Source organism: Schistocerca serialis, chromosome 3, assembly GCF_023864345.2.
Source record: "Schistocerca serialis cubense isolate TAMUIC-IGC-003099 chromosome 3, iqSchSeri2.2, whole genome shotgun sequence".
Classification (NCBI taxonomy): Eukaryota; Metazoa; Arthropoda; class Insecta; order Orthoptera; family Acrididae; genus Schistocerca; species Schistocerca serialis.
The window spans coordinates 494,987,423-495,005,519 of NC_064640.1; positions in this window are offsets into that span (position 1 = coordinate 494,987,423).

The following is an 18,097-nucleotide window of genomic DNA, read 5'->3' on the forward strand; positions in this document are numbered from 1 at the left end:
GTGGACTACGTGAGAAGCCTGTAATCTCCATAATGCTAGTAAGTGAGAAAAAAATAATTATTGATAATTTGCATATTCAATATTAATCTCACAAAATTGTGATAGTAGTAAAGATCCTTTAAAAAATAATTTAGTTTCATAGGAGAAACACAATTAAACACTTTTGTTTTTACCCCTCTAAAAACTTCGTTTTACCCCTCAGGGGTACTCACCCACTGGTTCGGAACCACCGTGCTAGTCCACCGTACCTGATGATGTCGATGTCAGCGGGACGTTACGATATAACTTTTTTCCTGTTATATTGAATAGAGTCCATTCATTTCTTCGATGTGTACCGTAAATTGTCAATAACCCTGTGAATTTTTCGAAGGAATCAAGTATGTGGAAAACTTGTTACTGTCCATCAGAGCAATCAGAGCATTGAAATTTAAATATACCAGCTTTCAGAATTAAATTTTCACTCTGCAGCGGAGTGTGCGCTGATATGAAACTTCCTGGTAGATTAAAACTATGTGTCGAACTGGGACTTTTGCTTTTCGCCGCAAGTGCTCATCAACTGAGCTACTCAAGCATGATTCACGAACCGTCCTCACGGCTTTACTTCCGTCAGTACCTCATCTCCTCCCTTCCAAACATCACAGAAGTTCTCCTGCAAAACTTGCGAGACTAGCACTCCTAGACGAAAGGATACTGCGGAGAAATGGCTTAGCCACAGCCTAGGAGATGTTTCCAGAATGGAAATTTTCAGTCTGCAGCGCAGTGCGAGCTGATATTAAACTTCTCGGCAGACTAAAGCTGTATACTGGAACGAGACTGTAACTCGGGCAAGTGTAAGTGAGCACTTGCCCGCGAAAGGCAAAGGTCACGAGTTAGAATGTCAGTCCCGCACACAGTTTTTATCTGCCACGATGTTTGATAACCAATCTTAATCGTAAAGTGAGACAGTGAGAGAGTGCGGGGAAGACTTGGTTGAATTGGTAAACTGAAAGATGTTCAGCAACATAAAGAAAAAGAAATATTTACAGCACGTGGCGAGTTTAACCTAATCTAAACTGGCTGGCCCTCACTGGAAGGGTGGATGATGTGACACTACTGCCCCCCACCCCACTACCAATGCGCAGGAATACTTCGGCACGTTCTGGTTGGGTATGAATCGACTAACATGCCTGATTCAACTCTTACAGAATTCGCATTTACTAAACAAAAATAGGTACACATTGCATAGCGCAAAAAGTATGTTGACACTATGTCACTCACGATTAAACGTACACTGGATGCCATAAACTAGTCCAATGATAAAAACAGAAATAGTTAGGGTAAAATGGAAGAAATTGCCAAGAAACGCGATGATTTTATTATCACAGAAACAACACTCAACACACACTACATGCAAATAGAGTCGGGACAATCTTCCCACGACAGCAGCAGATGTGTTTGAGAGAAGGAAGGCTATCAATGGTGTGAGGTAGACTGGATTTGCAGCCCAGTGGAATGGCATTGAGACATTTTTTACCTGATGATTTTTTCTCTTTTTTTGACATTTGGCTGTGCCTCCATCCAACACATCTACTTCGTCACGTTCTTCACACCTATATGACTATGACAGATATTTACAAAGGTACAGATGGGAACGAATAACTCTTTCATTAAATCATTAGAAAAAAGGAGAGGTCCAGTAACTGTATCACAAATAAATAAAAAACGTATAGTTCCTACGTAAAATACCAAAAAATGTCACAAACGTAGTGTGCGTAGGAAGATACATCAATCTTGTATAATTAATAAACATCTAATTTGATATAAGTCAGCTTGTCTCTTGTGGAACGACAGTTGAAGTGGAATCTCTACGTTAATCAATGTTAGTATAATACATTTTTTGCTGTGGACTGTATGTGCTGCACGAAAATCGTCGACAGTTCGTATGTCTTTCTTCATTGCACGTATCACATATTTGTGCATGAGAAGTTGTGGTAGGAGATAAGTGGTAGAACAGATCAAACTCCGACAGAGGTAGGCTCATAGTTTCATATTCTTTATTCTTATATTTGTAGATTGTGGCAACACTTTCTCACCACAGATGTTTGCTGACAGACACAGTCATGGATCTGTCCCAACAATGGTCTGTCATTTCTGTAGTAACTGTAAGAAGAATATAATTAATTACAGCATATAAAAAGCTTCTTGATCATTGTACTAATGTGGGGTGAGCAACCATTTGTACACCACTGATTGGTGGGGGAAACTCACAGTGACCCTTTGCACTGAACCACAGATCACTGACAAAAAGGAAGGAAGATTGAGGTTTAGCATCCAAGATCACTGGTGGAGCAGTCTCTTCATGGAGGGGTTCTACTTTGGCTTCCTGGGAGGTACCAGATGAGGTATGATTCGGTGCGAACCTAGAATCCTTCATCGCCCATCAAAAATTCTCGAAATCGATATTTTCAGATGAAGAAAAGTTGTAAATTATGCTGGTATGTCATTATTAAGATGCGCAAACCTTCATGGTTTTACACGTGTAACTGTGACTACGGGACTCTATGGAGATAATATGGTTGATGCTTCTGTGCTCTCTCATCTTGATATAATTGGATTGTTTGTTTCTTTTCAACAGTGCAATGAATTGGAAGCACATCTTTCCACTTTGTTACATAGCAGGTCTGTCTTTGGAGTTCACAGTCATATGAGCGAGTCTGGTTTGTGTTTCTTCGGTTGTGTATGAAGTCTTGGTGCTTCAGGTTCATAGCAGTGCAATCCTTTATTTCAGTCTCTGCGACCAGAAAGTCGTAATTAAGTCTTTTTTCAGTTCGTATTAAATTTTTTGAATATCTTCAGAATGGTTTTGTAGCGTCAAGAACTTATTTACGTCACTCACCATTCGCAACTGCCAACCAGATGTATGTATTATGCAATTTTACAAGCATGTTTATGAGCTGAAATATACATATGTTTGTACGTAACTACAAATGCCGTGTTTTTGTATTTTCATGTAACAACTGATCACTGAGAGCATGTGTGAGGCCTATGAAAGATGAGCAGTGCCATCGAGTGCCTCGTTTCCACTTGCAATGCACCCATGGCCATCACTCCTCAGAGATGTCCTTGCGTTTTGTACGTGCAATCTCTGATCGGTGTCAGGGTACTGGAATAATAATTGTTATAAATGAATCTATATAATTTCTTGTTCTGTTGAATGAATTTAATCACTTCATTGATTAACATTGATATGAATTAAATGTTAATGCCCGGTAGAAGGCGATGATAGCTGTTTCTGTGAAATCAAATGTCTGAGAATACTGCTCTGATTTGGTGAGAACACGAAGAACATTTTGTCATCGATTGATATATTTTATTTTTACAAACAACAGGAGCTATCTCTATAGAATATATGTTCAAATGTGTGTGAATTCCTAAGGGACCAAACTGGTGAGGTCATTGGTCGCTAGATTTACACACTACTTAAAACACCTTATGCTAAGAACAACAACACACACACCCATGCCCGAAGGAGGACTGGAACCTCCGGCGGGAGGGGCCGTGCAATCCGTGACATGGCGCCTCAAACCGCGTGGCCACTCCGCGCGGTTGTATAGAATACATTACACGTATAGTGAAGCTTCTTGAAGAGTCTGTATATATTTTTACATGAATGAAGAATTTAATTTATTACTTTTGGAAAGGCATATAAAATATCTTTTGCCACTCAATGATAATTGAGTTAACTGATCGAAATCTAAATCGCAGCTACTGACTACTGTTGTCATCCCTGCTATTCTCCTAACTAGTTTTCTCTCACCTATTTACGAGAAAACAACCTGCAACACTAGTTTTGGTTCATTGATTTACATATTAAAGAGAAGCCGCTTGGTCAGAAACAGATATAATATTCCAATGAATTATTTCATTTATTTTCAGAGTGAGACGAACTTATCTGAGTTTTGAAAACACGTGATGAATCTAAAATCAATATACACAATCAGAAAATAAATTTAAAGTATAAAGTAATATGACAGTTTCGGGAAAATCAATGGAGATATAAAAGTGTAAAATCACAACATGTACATATTAAAATAACCTAAATGTGCCAGGAAACACTACACATCTCACAACACAATATTTACAGTTAAATAATTATATCTTTTATTTCTTTGCAGATCTCTGAAGATGCCTGATACGATTAGATGAAACGTGGTTAAAATAATAGTAATTCAGCTGCAAAAGACGGTTAATATTTATTTTTCATCTACCTGATTAGCATAACTGAAGTAGAAAATGAGGAAGATTGGCGGTAAATATGAAGCGCAAAGTATTTTTACTGCTGAAAAAGTCTAAAATTTTGTCGATGTAAGCTCGTAAGATTTTATGACTGAGAACTTGCCTTTGTCTGGTTTTAATATGTGAACCTTTGTTTCTGATAGCTTACAACTTATGTCTTTCTTGGTTAACGGCTTCAGCATGCAACGATTAAACATATAGAGGAGCTGCAACATGTTTGAGTAGCTATACTAGAGCCAGTGTCCTTTCACTAAGTAATTCGCTATTCGTTAATCTCTTGATGAAGTGGATCGAACAAATGTCATAATTTATTGAAATGACGTTTTTAGTTTCATTCTGTATCTTCAGATCCCGCCTGTTAAATAACATATGTTTCTTATTAATTTAAAAAAATGAAAGCAGTTACTAGTAGTATCATTTCAAGAAGATTATCAGTTCATAAGAAAAAAAATTACTCTCAAATAATTCTCTTATCGAACAGTTGTCCACATGCACTGGTTTCCACAAAACAATGAGAATGGCGATAATAACATAAGCAATCTGATGAAGTTTTTACTCATACCACTAAAATTAGGTCATACATAAGTATAAAGGTTGTCATCTCTACAGGTATCGGCAGGCATAGTTCCACGTGTTCCAGGTTATACAGGGCGTTCAAAAATACTTTGAGAGATGGTAGTACTCATCGAAACAAGAAAAACAAGTCCAGTAAACTTGGGACCAGAAATGCATGCTTTCTGCGATAAATATTTGTTTACAAGTGGTGTTCAACGTGGTGTCCACTCATGACAATGCACCCCTCAGTCTTCCGGCATGAGGAATGAGGCACCCTTTGAAGTGTACCCTTTTGTTGTTACACCTGCTGGTACGCCTTGAAGACGCGGCCCTGTAGTGTCCGCACATCGCAGATTGGCGTGGTGTAGAACAATTCTTTTAAGTGGCCACATAACCAAAAGTGTAGGGAGAACGAGCAGACCAAGTTGTGGGGTCCCTTCCACCAATCCAGCGCTCCTGAAATGTCTGCGTCCAATGTTCATGCACGTGTGACGAAAGTGTGCTGGTGCGTCATCATGCAAGAACCACATTTTTATTTGTTGCTACAATGGCGCAGCCTCCGGCAAGGTAGGTAATACATTAAAGAGAAAGTCCAGGTAATACGCCCAAGTTAGCCTTTGTGGTAGCGCGTATGGGCCTATTAATCTATGGCCAAGTAGTCCTATCCACACACTGATTGAGAGTCGGTGTTGATACTCTCTTTCCTGAATTTCTTGGGGATTTACAAAATGGTTCAAATGGCTCCGAGCACTATGGGACTTAACATCTGAGGTCTTCAGTCCCCTAGACTTAGAACTACTTAAACCTAACTTAACCTAAGGACATCACACACATCCATGCCCGAGACAGGATTAGAACCTGCGACCATAGCAGCAGCACGGTGCCGGACTGAAGCGCCTAGAACATCTGCCCATACATACTGGTCATGGAAATTCACAACACCATATCTCGTGAACTCTGCCTCATCGGTAAGTAAAATCTTTGACGTGAAAAGTGGCTCTGCATCACACTTCCGCAACAGCCATTGACAGAACCGCCGTCTGTCATGATGATCCTGTGGCCTTAGGGCCAGAAAACGCTGTGGATAATATGGGTGCAGCAACTGTTCACGAAGTACCCCCTAGATAAGAGAGTGAGACACGCCTTCTGCTGCTGCTAATCGTCTCACACTGGTCCTAGGACAATCCTCCATGTTAGGCGTACAGACTGTGCGGGGCCTTCGACTGTCAGTCTTCCTAGCTGCAAGGGTACCTGCGTCTCTCAGACGCTGGGAGCTTATCAGAGGGCACTCTGGGCTGTGGATGCTTTTCAGCGTAGAGGGCACGAGCTCTCAGGCTAGGTCCATTTGCTAAACCACAGCAGAATATCATATCCGCCATTTCACTTGTCGAGTAGTAAGCTTCCATTGGTAACAAGTAATAACAGTGCAATAAAAGTAAACAAATAAGTGACTCCACGTTTGGAAGATGGTAAAACAACATGATGCCCACCCAGGGTTGACAGGACTGTACAATAAGGCACACAAACACGATGAAACTAACCTTGCCTACAAAACGACTCGAATCACATAGCTGACTGCAGACCACCTATTGGTAGGTAGAGTACAGTGAGTGAGACATCATAATACCCTGCCGACACATTTTACGAAGCGCCAATGCAACGAATGTACTAATATCTGCAACCAAGCGTCGCGTAGCCCTTCATACAAGTACATGTTTATCTCGGAAAGTATGAGTTTCCGGATCCATGACCAGTCGTTGTGGCCGAGCGGTTCTAGGCGCTTCAGTCTGGAACCGCGCTGTTGCTACGGTCGCAGGTTCGAATCCTGCCTCGGGCATGGATGTGTGTGATGTCCTTAGGTTAGTTAGGTTTAAGTAGTTCTAACTTCTAGGTGACTGATGACCTCAGATGTTAAGTACCATAGCGCTTAGAGCCATTTGAACCATTTTGAACCGGATCCATGTTTATTGGACTCATTTTTCTTGTTTCGATTAATACAACCACCTCTCAAAGTATTCGACACATTTTTTGAACACCCTGTGTATCATCCTTTCCTGCTTCTCGGATGTCTGATGAACAATAACTGCTTCGCCTTCTCATCAAATCAGAAGAAATATGCTCTCATTTCTTACAGGTACACAACCATCAACAGAAAGGTCCTCCATTGATCCGCTGTTTATCTTCCTCGTTCGTTTGCTCAACAAGCATCGAAAACCATGGAAATCGCTGAGTCTGACGTGTTTCCATTTCCGTAACATTCCTCGCACCTGATTACACTTTGCCATTCCCTCTCACTGCGTCAACAGTGCGCCGGCCGGTGTGGCTGTGCGGTTCTAGGCGCTTCAGTCTGGCACTGCGTGACCGCTACGGTCGCACGTTCCAATCCTGCCTCGGGTATGGATGTGTATGATGTCCTTAGGTTAGTTAGCTTTAAGTAGTTCTAAGTTCTCGGGGACTGATGGCCACAGATGTTAAGTCCCATAGTGTTCACAGCCATTTGAACCTTTTTTTGCGTCAACAGTCTTGCTTCTCTCCAACAAAGAACTGTGTTGTGTAAACACGTGACGAAAGCGGATTTCAGTATCACTAGTTTTCTCGTAGTAGTTTATGTATGCATATAGGTGGGGAAAATCTGCTACCACATGATATTTGAAATTCGTAGCGAAAACCTTCGACTGTTTTTTATTTTGCACAGTGCTACTAGTTTCGCTGATGACCATTTTCAAGCTTATCAGGCATGAATAGAAGGAATGTTACATCATGATGTAAGCGATTGTAAGTTGCTGTTGAAGACCAACCGTAGTCAATAAAATTGTCAGCAATATAGTAATTGTACAGAGCCATTGTCACCAGAAGACTTATTCGCATCGAAAGTCAAGTCCAGCCAAGTCGAATCAAATTTATTATTGACTTTCTACGTGATTAATCTTCTGATGACAATTTCTCTGTACAATTATTGTATTGGCTGGCTCTGAGCACTATTGGACTCAGCTTCTGAGGTCATCAGTCCCCTAGAACTTAGAACTACTTAAACCTAACTAACCTAAGGACATCACACACATCCATGCCCGAGGCAGGATTTGAACCTGCGACTGTAGCGCAGACTGTAGCGCTTAGAACTGCTCGGCCACACCGGCCGGCAATTATTGTATTTCTGACGATTTTATTGACTATGGTTGCCCTGCAGCAGCAACTTGTAATTGTGTACATAATTTATGCTTGCTAATCTCGAAAATCATCTATGAGCAAAAATAGTACTAGTGTGCAAAATAAGACAGTTGGAAGTTTTCACCATGAACTTCAACAATTCTCGTAATAGTTTTGTGCGTTACTGCCATGGTAGCTACATACATTACTTTCGAGTTACTTACTATATATTTCTCGTAGCTACTGCGATTTTTGTGATGTTTTTCTAATCAGTAGGAGTCTTGGTCGCTAAGTCGCTAAGGAAAATGCGACCCAAAATTTTCTTTCCGTGCAGTCCGTGACGGAAAATATGAATAACAAAAGAATAAATTTGTGTAAATTAGGCCATTTGCAACATGCGTTCGATAGAAAAGTACAGACGGCTGTAACTCGGTGGTGTATGTGGTAGAGTAATAAACAATAACGATTTCTTGTTAGAGACATTTCCGAGCGAATGCATTATTTGCAATTAGTATTTCTTTGCTCGTAATTTTCTGGCATAAGGGTGGCAAGCAGTGGGCGTGGCACATAAACTGACGTCAGCGCAAGGTAATAAACGGTGTAGACGGTAAACGTGACGGCACGGTCATTTCCAGTGACTCATTTGACTACCTGGTTCTTCCCCGCGAGGCCAGTCTCCAGGTCAAGGCCACATGCCGGCTCGAATCACATCCCGGAAGAGCATCAATTATTACAGGCAACAAGGCATGCCGCGCGGGATTAGCCGAATGGTCTTAGGCGCTGCAGTCATGGACTGTGCAGCTGATCCCGGCGGAGATTCGAGTCCTCCCTCGGGCATGGATGTGTGTGTTTGTCCTTAGGATAATGTAGGTTAAGTAGTGTGTAAGCTTAGGGACTGATGACCTTAGCAGTTAAGACCCATAAGATTTCACACACATCTGAACATTTGAACAACAAGCCATGACATGTTTATTCAGTGCTACATGTTCAAGCTATAGATGCTTCATTCAGTTTGGAACGTGGGGTTCCGATGGGCTACTGTAGGCAATGGAATCAGAATCATTATACGTTATATGGTACTGAATAGGATTGGGGAGAAGAGAAGTTTGTGGCACAACTTGACTAGAAGAAGGGATCGGTTGGTAGGACATGTTTTGAGGCATCAAGGGATCACAAATTTAGCATTGGAGGGCAGCGTGGAGGGTAAAAATCGTAGAGGGAGACCAAGAGATCAATACACTAAGCAGATTCAGAAGGATGTAGGTTGCAGTAGGTACTGGGAGATGAAGAAGCTTGCACAGGATAGAGTAGCATGGAGAGCTGCATCAAACCAGTCTCAGGACTGAAGACCACAACAACAACATATACGTTATATGGATTACTGTTCACAGGTAATGCACCTGCAAGTGCGGAAAACGTAGCTACTACGAGCGTGATCCTCCTTTTTCATTGTTTTGAGTAAGATAACCCAACGTCACAGAGTTCGTCTTTGGTACGCAAGTTTAGAAGACGTCACTAAGTATACTGAGTGCGAAAAATGATCGAAAATTTGTGTGTTCATTTCGTCCTCTTTTACATTTCCTTTCGGTTTTTCCTGTGTTTTGGAGTGAGACCACCTATAGCTGATAAATTCGTCCATAAGTTCTGCGCTGGAATGTCTTAGGCATAAACTAAGATGCTGTCATTCGTTAGCTGTACAACGGGTGTGTATTTTCTCAGAAAAGGTGTCTTTTGACAGTACCGACTTAAACTTGTATTTGCTGTAGATTTTTATAATTCTGTTTTTCTTTGGAGAATTGTTTGATGTCAACTTCAATGTACGCTTTTGCGATCAAGAATTTGTTTTTGAGATCACAACTATCGTGAAAAACTTATCTCGTGTTAAATGAACGGTCGTGAGGTGTATTTGTGTATTCTACAAATTTCGTTAGTACCATCATCTTTTAATTATTCCTTTTCCTAATATTAATGTGATTAGCACAAAATTCCCGCGTTTTACCGCCCTTCGTCCAGGTATGAATCTAAAGAGAGCTAATTTGTGATCGAACTAACTTCTTAGTCCAAACGTGCCGTATAACTAAAATCCACTGAGTAATTTGGCGTGTTTCATTAAAACACTCGTCTGCATGACTACTAATAGACATTGTGTTGCAAAATTTTCCATTTAACTGCTCTTGTAAATTTTCTGTTTTCGCAGCCAGCGTTTCTAAATGAGTTCTCTTATTTAATAAAGGTTTGTGACATGAATTTCTTGACTTTAATTAAAATATTACATCACTGCTAATGCCTCTCATGGTTTGAAATGAGTAAGCTGAAATTTGTGCACAGCTGAAAAATGCCTTGATCACTGCCGAGCAATTGGAATCCTCTGAAAATGTGAATTATTTGGAGGCTAGCAATCCCAAGAAACGTACCTTACACTCTACTGCGTCTCCAATAGACATTGCTCCCTAGCCAGGAACGTAAGGGCTGCATCCTGCCACATCATGTTATTGTGATTGGCCTGTGGGTGGCAATACTTCATATTCCGTAAACTTGCGACCAGCATTAGGGTACTAAAGTCGTTCCCTTACCAACAAGCGCGAAGTTTTGTATGAAACCTTCAATGAATCTGAGCCACTGAATTACCCTTTCCTACTAAATAGCAACCAACATCTCATATCAAGTTAAAGTAGGTGGGGAAGAAGTGACTGCATTCACTGCCGAACACAAGGTAACTGGCGGCAAGTGTTACGAAAGAGAACTATGGGCACTCAGAGTATATTCACGTAGTTTTGTCGAAAACGTTGAAGGCAGAGTTGATATTAGAAGTAATTGAAGACACAGATTGTGACCAGGAGCAGATTACAATCCACGATGGATCTAACACGTCGGTCACTTCGATCTGACATTCGGGACGACAGCGGCTCAATCCCGCGTCCGGCCATCCTGATTTGGGTTTTCCATGATTTCCCTAAATCGCTCCAGGCAAATGTCGGGATGGTTCCTTTGAAAGGGCACGGCCGACTTCCCTCCCCGTCCTTCCCTAAACCGATGAGACCGATGACCGCGCAGTTTGGTCTCTTCCCCAAACAACCAACCACTTGGATCTCAAATCATACATGGTTCCTTCCGATTACTGCCAGAGAATGGTGAAACATTCTGCCTCGCTTGTGATGCTTTTACAAATTTCAGAATTTGCTGCTTTGTTCGAAGAACAGACCGTGGACCTTTTGTTTTGAGTCGAGTAGAAGTCCTGAACCAGAGACTTCGACAGCTTGAAGACCTGGGTTTTAACGTTCTATGCTTGCATCACAGGATTAACCTTAGCAATACCAAAGCTTTTCCTATAACGCATGCCACCAAGCGGGAGGGGGAGTTTACTTTATGCCTACCATAAAAATCGTTAACTGTTGTTAACTTTTATTAAGAACATACTTTTTAAATAGGTACTGGCGTATAAGTAGGGTCTAGGATCCAGAAATATGTTTTAGCACACTCTTAGCAGTACCAGAACATTTTCCATAATGTGTACACTGAGGAGATAGTTATTTCATGGCACCACAAAAAAATTTAAAAATGAAAGTTGCGGTAACTGTCGCTGACTTCTATTCAGAACGTACTTTTTAAAGAGATATAGATGTGTACTAAGGGTCCTAAATATGAAAGTATGAATATGACATTTGATGTGAAAAGTCACATTCACTACTAAGACTAAAATATTTGGTTTAAGTTTTATTAAAAAAATTTAAAACAATTACAGAGTCTGTGGTGTCACCGCCAGACACCACACTTAGTATGTGGTAGCATTTAAATCGGTCGCGGTCCGTTAGTATACGTCGGACCCGCGTGTCGCCACTATGTGATTGCAGACCGAGCGCCGCCACACGGCAGGTCTAGTCTAGAGAGACTCCCTAGCACTCGCCCCAGTTGGACAGCTGACTTTGCTAGCGATGGTTCACAGACTACATACGCTCTCATTTGCAGAGACGACAGTTTAGCATAGCCTTCAACTACGTCATTTGCTACTACCTAGCAAGGCGCCATATTCAGTTACTATATGTCTTCGGAACAGATACTATTGTGAATCATGTACCGCCAAGAGCGACGTTCATCATTAATGGATTAAAGTTAAGTACCAAACTAATTATGTCTGCTTTCTGAATTCTCATTCCTTGACATGTTCCAGACCTCACGTCAGTATAGTTCTTCCCTCCTCACGCCAGCATACGTGAGTTAAAACGCGTGCATTTCGGCCTCCTATCGTAACATGGTGTTGGCTCTTCTGCCAACACAACATTGGCGACGAGTGTAAAAACGATGTTCTTATCTATACTGCCCTGATTCAATTGTGTATTGGCTTCGCCACCATCTCCAGATGTACTGTCCGAATTTTATCGCTTACAGAATCAGCAGACGCAGGCCTTACTGGATGCCCTTGGACAGCTCGTCCAGGGTCAACGTGCAACAAGCAATGTGCAACGCAACCACAAAACGCAGTTGCACCGACCTTCAGACCTTTTGATGCTGCACTGGAAAGCTGGACGGAGTGGTAACGCCAATTTGGATTCCATCTCGCCGCCTCCAGAATTCAAGGTAACGAGCGGCAGCCTTTTCTTTGGTCGTCCATTGGTGTGCAAACCTACCGTGTGATAGTCAAATTATTTCCCCGACGTGACACAGCAACTCTGTCCTACGAAGTAATTTTGTCTGCCTTAGATGCATATTTCAAACAATCAGTCAATGTAGTTGCGAAACGGTATGCCTTCTTTCGCACAAAATGTATGGCAGATCAGACTAATCGGGAGTGAGTTGCCACCTTGCAAGGTCTTACTAGGGATTGTGCTTTTGAGTGTCAATGTGGACTCCCTTATTCAGATACTACGGTATGTGATGCAATTGCACAGAACGTTTCTGATGTTCGTATAAGGGAACAGAATTTGAAACTAGTCAATCCCTCCCTTCAACAAGTGATGGACATATTGGATCGGCAGACTTTGTTCAGGAATCATTTGTAACTTCGCCAACCATGTGTCAGGTTAACCGGCCCGCTGCGCGAGCTGTACGGAGCAGTAAACAGCCCTGGCGGCTGGCCGCGCCGCTGCCGCCAGGCTCTCACCCACGTGTGCCGCTCCGGCAAGCAAATGCAGTGCTCAAAACATGCCCGCGATGCGCTACTAAACATTCGCGCGAAAATTGCCCGTCACGTCAAGCTATTTGCTTTTACTGTAATAAAAAAGGACATGTTCAGAGTGTTTGCCAGAAAAAGCTCAGATCGGAAACTCAAAACCATTCCAGGCCCTTTGCTTCTCGCCGGAATCGGAATCGAACCAAGGCTACTCAGGCTCGCGAAACTTCGCCCATGGAAATTCATGTCGTTCATTCCACTCCGCCCAGTGCCACTGTCTCTAACAGTGACTGTGTTTGTCCCACAAATAGTGTGCGTCGACATCGACGGAACTTCCGTCAAGTCGCAAGTGATTTTGTACCAGTGTCAGTTCACGTTGCACGAGACAGTCGCTCTTGTCGTCAGCAGGACAATAAACTTTTTGTAGACTTGGATATTAACGGCAAAGTGATACCATTCCAGCTTGATACCAGAGATGCAGTTTCACTGATCAATCAAGACACTTACAAACTGCTGGGCACACCTCCGTTGCGTGCCGCAAATGTTAAGTTAACTAGCTATTCAGGTCAAGAGATACCTGTGTTAGGACAGTGCAGCCTTTTTGCAACATACAAAGGACAAACAAAACTTGTGTTATTTTACATCCTTCGTTCTGCTTCTGCAGTGAACTTGTTTGGTTTCGATTCATTTCAGTTGTTTAACTTGTCTGTAGTAAATCAGGTCCTATCAGTGGACCAGACTGTGCCTTCAGAAAGTGTGTCTCGTCTATGTGAAGAATTTGCAGACATTTTTGCACCGGACCTCGGTAGCGTTAAGAACTATAAAGCACATTTGGAACTGAAAGTAGACGCGCAACCGAAATTTTTCAGAGCATGCAATGTTCCCCACGCATTGCGTGATGAGGTTGCAAAAACATTACATGGTTTGGAATCAAAAGGTGTAATTGAACGTGTGCAGGCTTCTCTCTGGGCATCACCCTTAGTATTTTTGCCAAAACCTTCGGGAAAATTGGGACTTTGTATGGACTTCAAGGTAACAGTGAATCCACAACTAGTGATTGCAACTTTTCCTTTACCCAGCCCGGAAGATCTTTTTGACAAACTGTGCCCGGGAAAATATTTTTCGAAGTTGGACCTAGCAGATGCGTACTTGCCAATACCGGTGGACGAAGAATCCCAGCGCGTTTTGGTGGTTGACATGCATCTTGGTTTGTATCAATTCAAACGACTGCCATTCGGGTGTCTGTCTGCCCCTGCATTGTTTGAGCAATATCTACAAACTGTTCGTGCGTTGGTCCCTACTGCAGCAAACTATCTGGACGATATTGCGATCTCCGGAAAGACAGAAGAAGAACATTTAGCCAATCTCAGAACATTATTTCAGGTCTTGCGACAAAATGGTCTTCGCTTACGGAAGGACAAATATGTGTTTTTTGCTAGTGACTTGCCATACCTGGGACATATACTCAATGCCCAAGGCATACATCCCAGTCCCACGCACCTCCGTGCCATACAAGACTTGCATTTGCCGCAGAATTTGAAGCAGCTACAGAGTGTGCTGAAAAAAAAAAAAACAATTATTATCACAGATATGTGCCGCATGCCTCCTCCATTTCAGCTCCGCTTCATCGCTTATGCCGTAAAGCTGTTCCGTTCGTCTGGACGGCGGAATGATAACGCGCCTTTCGCCGGCTGAAATCGGCGTTGCTTTCCAAAACTTGCCTTACGCTATTTGATCCTCAGAAGCCCCTTTTGTTGATGGTGGATGTTGTGGATTGGCAAGAGAGCTAACCCACTATGAGAGGAAGCCGAAAGGCACGCGTTTTAGCTCACGCAGGCTGGCGTGAGGTATGGAACAGGACAAGGAAGTTAGAGTTTAGCAAAAAAGGACGTAGCTGTGGAATAATTAACTTTAATCCATAAATGGTGAACATCGCTCTTGACGGTACATGTTTTACAGCATCAATAGTAACTGGTAATGGCGCCTTTCTAGATCGTAGCAAATGACGTAGCTGAAGGCTATGCTAACTATCGTCTCGGCAAATGAGAGCGTATTTTGTCAGTGAACCATCGCTAGCAAAGTCGGCTGTACAACTGGACGAGTGCTAGGAAGTCTCTCTAGACCTGCCGTGTGTCGGCGCTCGGTCTGCAATCACTGATAATGGCGACGTGCGGGTCCGACGTATACTACGGACCGCGGCCGATTTAAAGGTTCCACCTAGCAAGTGTGGTGTCTGGTGGTGACACCACAGTGGATGCATCGGATTTCGGGATCGGTGCTGTGCCTGCGCACAAAGATGGCTCGCACGATTGCCCTATTGCCTTTGCGTCCAAATTGCTCTCATCTTCGCAAATAAATTATTCACAGGTCGAGAAAGAAGCATTGGCTATCGTATTTGGTGTTACAAAGTTTCATGACTTCTTGCATGGTCGTCCGTTTACCGTAATCACAGACCACAAACCTTTGACATCACTTTTTCATTCGAACAAGCTTGTACCTCCACGTACAGCGCAGATATTCATTCGCTGGTCTATTTTCCTCTCGCAGTGCCGCTACGATATCTTGTATCGGTCCACTGCTAAGCACGGAAACACCGATGCGTTGTCCCATTTGCCTGTTGCTGAGGATAGGGCATTCGATTCCTCCGAAATTGCTTGCATGTTCATTGATTCGGAAACCGATGACATGGTCGAATCATTTCTGATTGATTTTCGTCGTGTAGCTACAGCCACAACTGCCGACCCTGTCCTTGGTACCGTTCTGCGTTTTGTTGCTACGCAATGGCCCTTGTCACAGTCACGGATCGGGGACCCATTGGTTCGCCGATTTTTTGCTCACAAGGAGAGACTTTTTGTTGAACGTGATGTTTTGCTTTTGCGTTCTGATAATGATCAGTCCAGCGTCGTGGTTCCACGTTCGTTACATTCCTCTGTCTTAAAGCTTCTCCACCAAGGACATTGGGGTATAGTGAGAACGAAACAACTTGCTCGTCAGCACTGTACTTGGTTCGGAATCGATGCCACAATTACGAATATGTGCTCTTCTTGCATGGTGTGTGCCGAACAACAATCACCACCACCGCCACTTTCCATTGGCAACGCTTACACATCGATTTTGCTGGTCCATTCTGGAATGCTCGATGGCTGGTTGTGATAGATTCATTCAGTAATTTTCCTTGTGTTGTCCGGATGTCTTCCACGACATTATCTGCCACCATCCAAGCGTTATCTGCTATCTTTTGATTTGAAGGTCTTCCACAGACTATTGTTTCCGACAATGGCCCACAATTCATGTCCGCAGAATTTCAGTCATTCTGCAAGGCCAATGGTATTCAACATCTGACGTCCACGCCGTTTTCACCACAGTCGAACGGTGCCGCTGAACGGTTGGTCAGGACTTTCAAGTCACAGATGTTGAAGTTGAAAGAGTCGCAGTCTCGGGAGGACGCGTTATTGCTCTTTTTGTCCTCGTATCACACTCAGCCCCGAGATGTTCACTCGCCGGCTGAGGTGCTCCACGGTCGCCATCATCGAACCTTGATGTCTTTGCTACATCCACCGCATCAGGTTCCTGTGCAGCGGCAGACACCTGCTTTTGCCCCAGGCGACGTTGTCTACTATCGCCACTATCGAGGTTCACGGCGTTGGCTCGAAGGGAGCAGTCTTCGCTGCCTCGAACGCGCTATGTATCTGGTTTTGGGGGCCTCTGGGGAGGTGCGCCGGCATTTCAATCAGCTGCGCCTCTGTCGTCGCACGGGCTCTGCCGCTCGCCGTCTGCTTTCAGCGACGGCGCCGTCCGGTCAGCGCCCCGGGAACCCATCTACTGGCTCGCCTCAGCCCCAGGTGTTACCGACGCTGCCTTCCATTTTGCCCCATGGCGACCCGCCGCCGCCGCCGCTTGTTCTCCCCCCGGCGACGCCCGCAGTGGACGCGTCGCTGCAGCCGTCGGACGCCTCCCTGGGTCACGCGCCGCCGATCGCTTCCCGTGACCAGTTGTCCTCCGACATGGAATTCTTGCCCGCTCCGGACCGTATGTCGTCTTCGCCCGTCGGGTGCCCCGGCCCGATGGAGGTCGACCCTTTGGCCCCTCCTGTCTCTCTACGGGCGCATACACCGCAAGTTGGCGTGCACCCTGGAGTAGATTTTCAGGCGTTCCCTAGCTCCCCGCGGTCCGAATGGCAGGGTGCGGGTGCACATATAACATAAGGTCCTCCCCACGGCGGACGGAGGCCTAATACCACAACTGTACGCCGATTTGCGGGGGAGAAATGTGGTGTCACCACCAGACACCACACTTGCTAGGTGGTAGCATTTAAATCGGTCGCGGTCCGTTAGTATACGTCGGACCCGCGTGTCGCCACTATGTGATTGCAGACCGAGCGCCGCCACAAGGCAGGTCTAGTCTAGAGAGACTCCCTAGCAGAGAATACTAAGTACAATTAAAGAAAAAAGACGCATCTACAAGCTCTTCAAACAAACAGCTGACTGCGAATATAAACGGGAATGGAATAGATTAAACAATTTGGTCAGGCAGCAGCTGAAAGAGTTCAGAGCAGACAAGTGGGCAGAAATAAGCAAGAACCTAGATCACAGGCAAACAAATAGATACTGGCATGCCTTTAGAAAAGTAACAGGAATCCACCACAAGTCAGATCCACCCCTTTACCATGAAGGAAATATTATAACAGACGACAAACAAAAAGCTAATATATTTAGAGAAGTTCTAGACGAAGTACACAGTTTCCCAACCGACCCAAAATTCGACCTAAGACACGAAAGGGAGATCACCCTCGAATTAGATAAACTGCAAAAAACCGTCATTACACCGACAGAAGCCGAAGCAGCGCTAACGGCGGAAATTTCAGACTCAGAAGTGGAGGAAGCCATCCTAAAAGGAAAAAACAGCGCTCCAGGAAAAGATGGCATCAAAAGAATCCAGATACGATTGGCCCCTAGAGAAAAGATAATCACCTGTCTAAAGACCTTATACAATGCGACCTTGAAAATAGGCAAC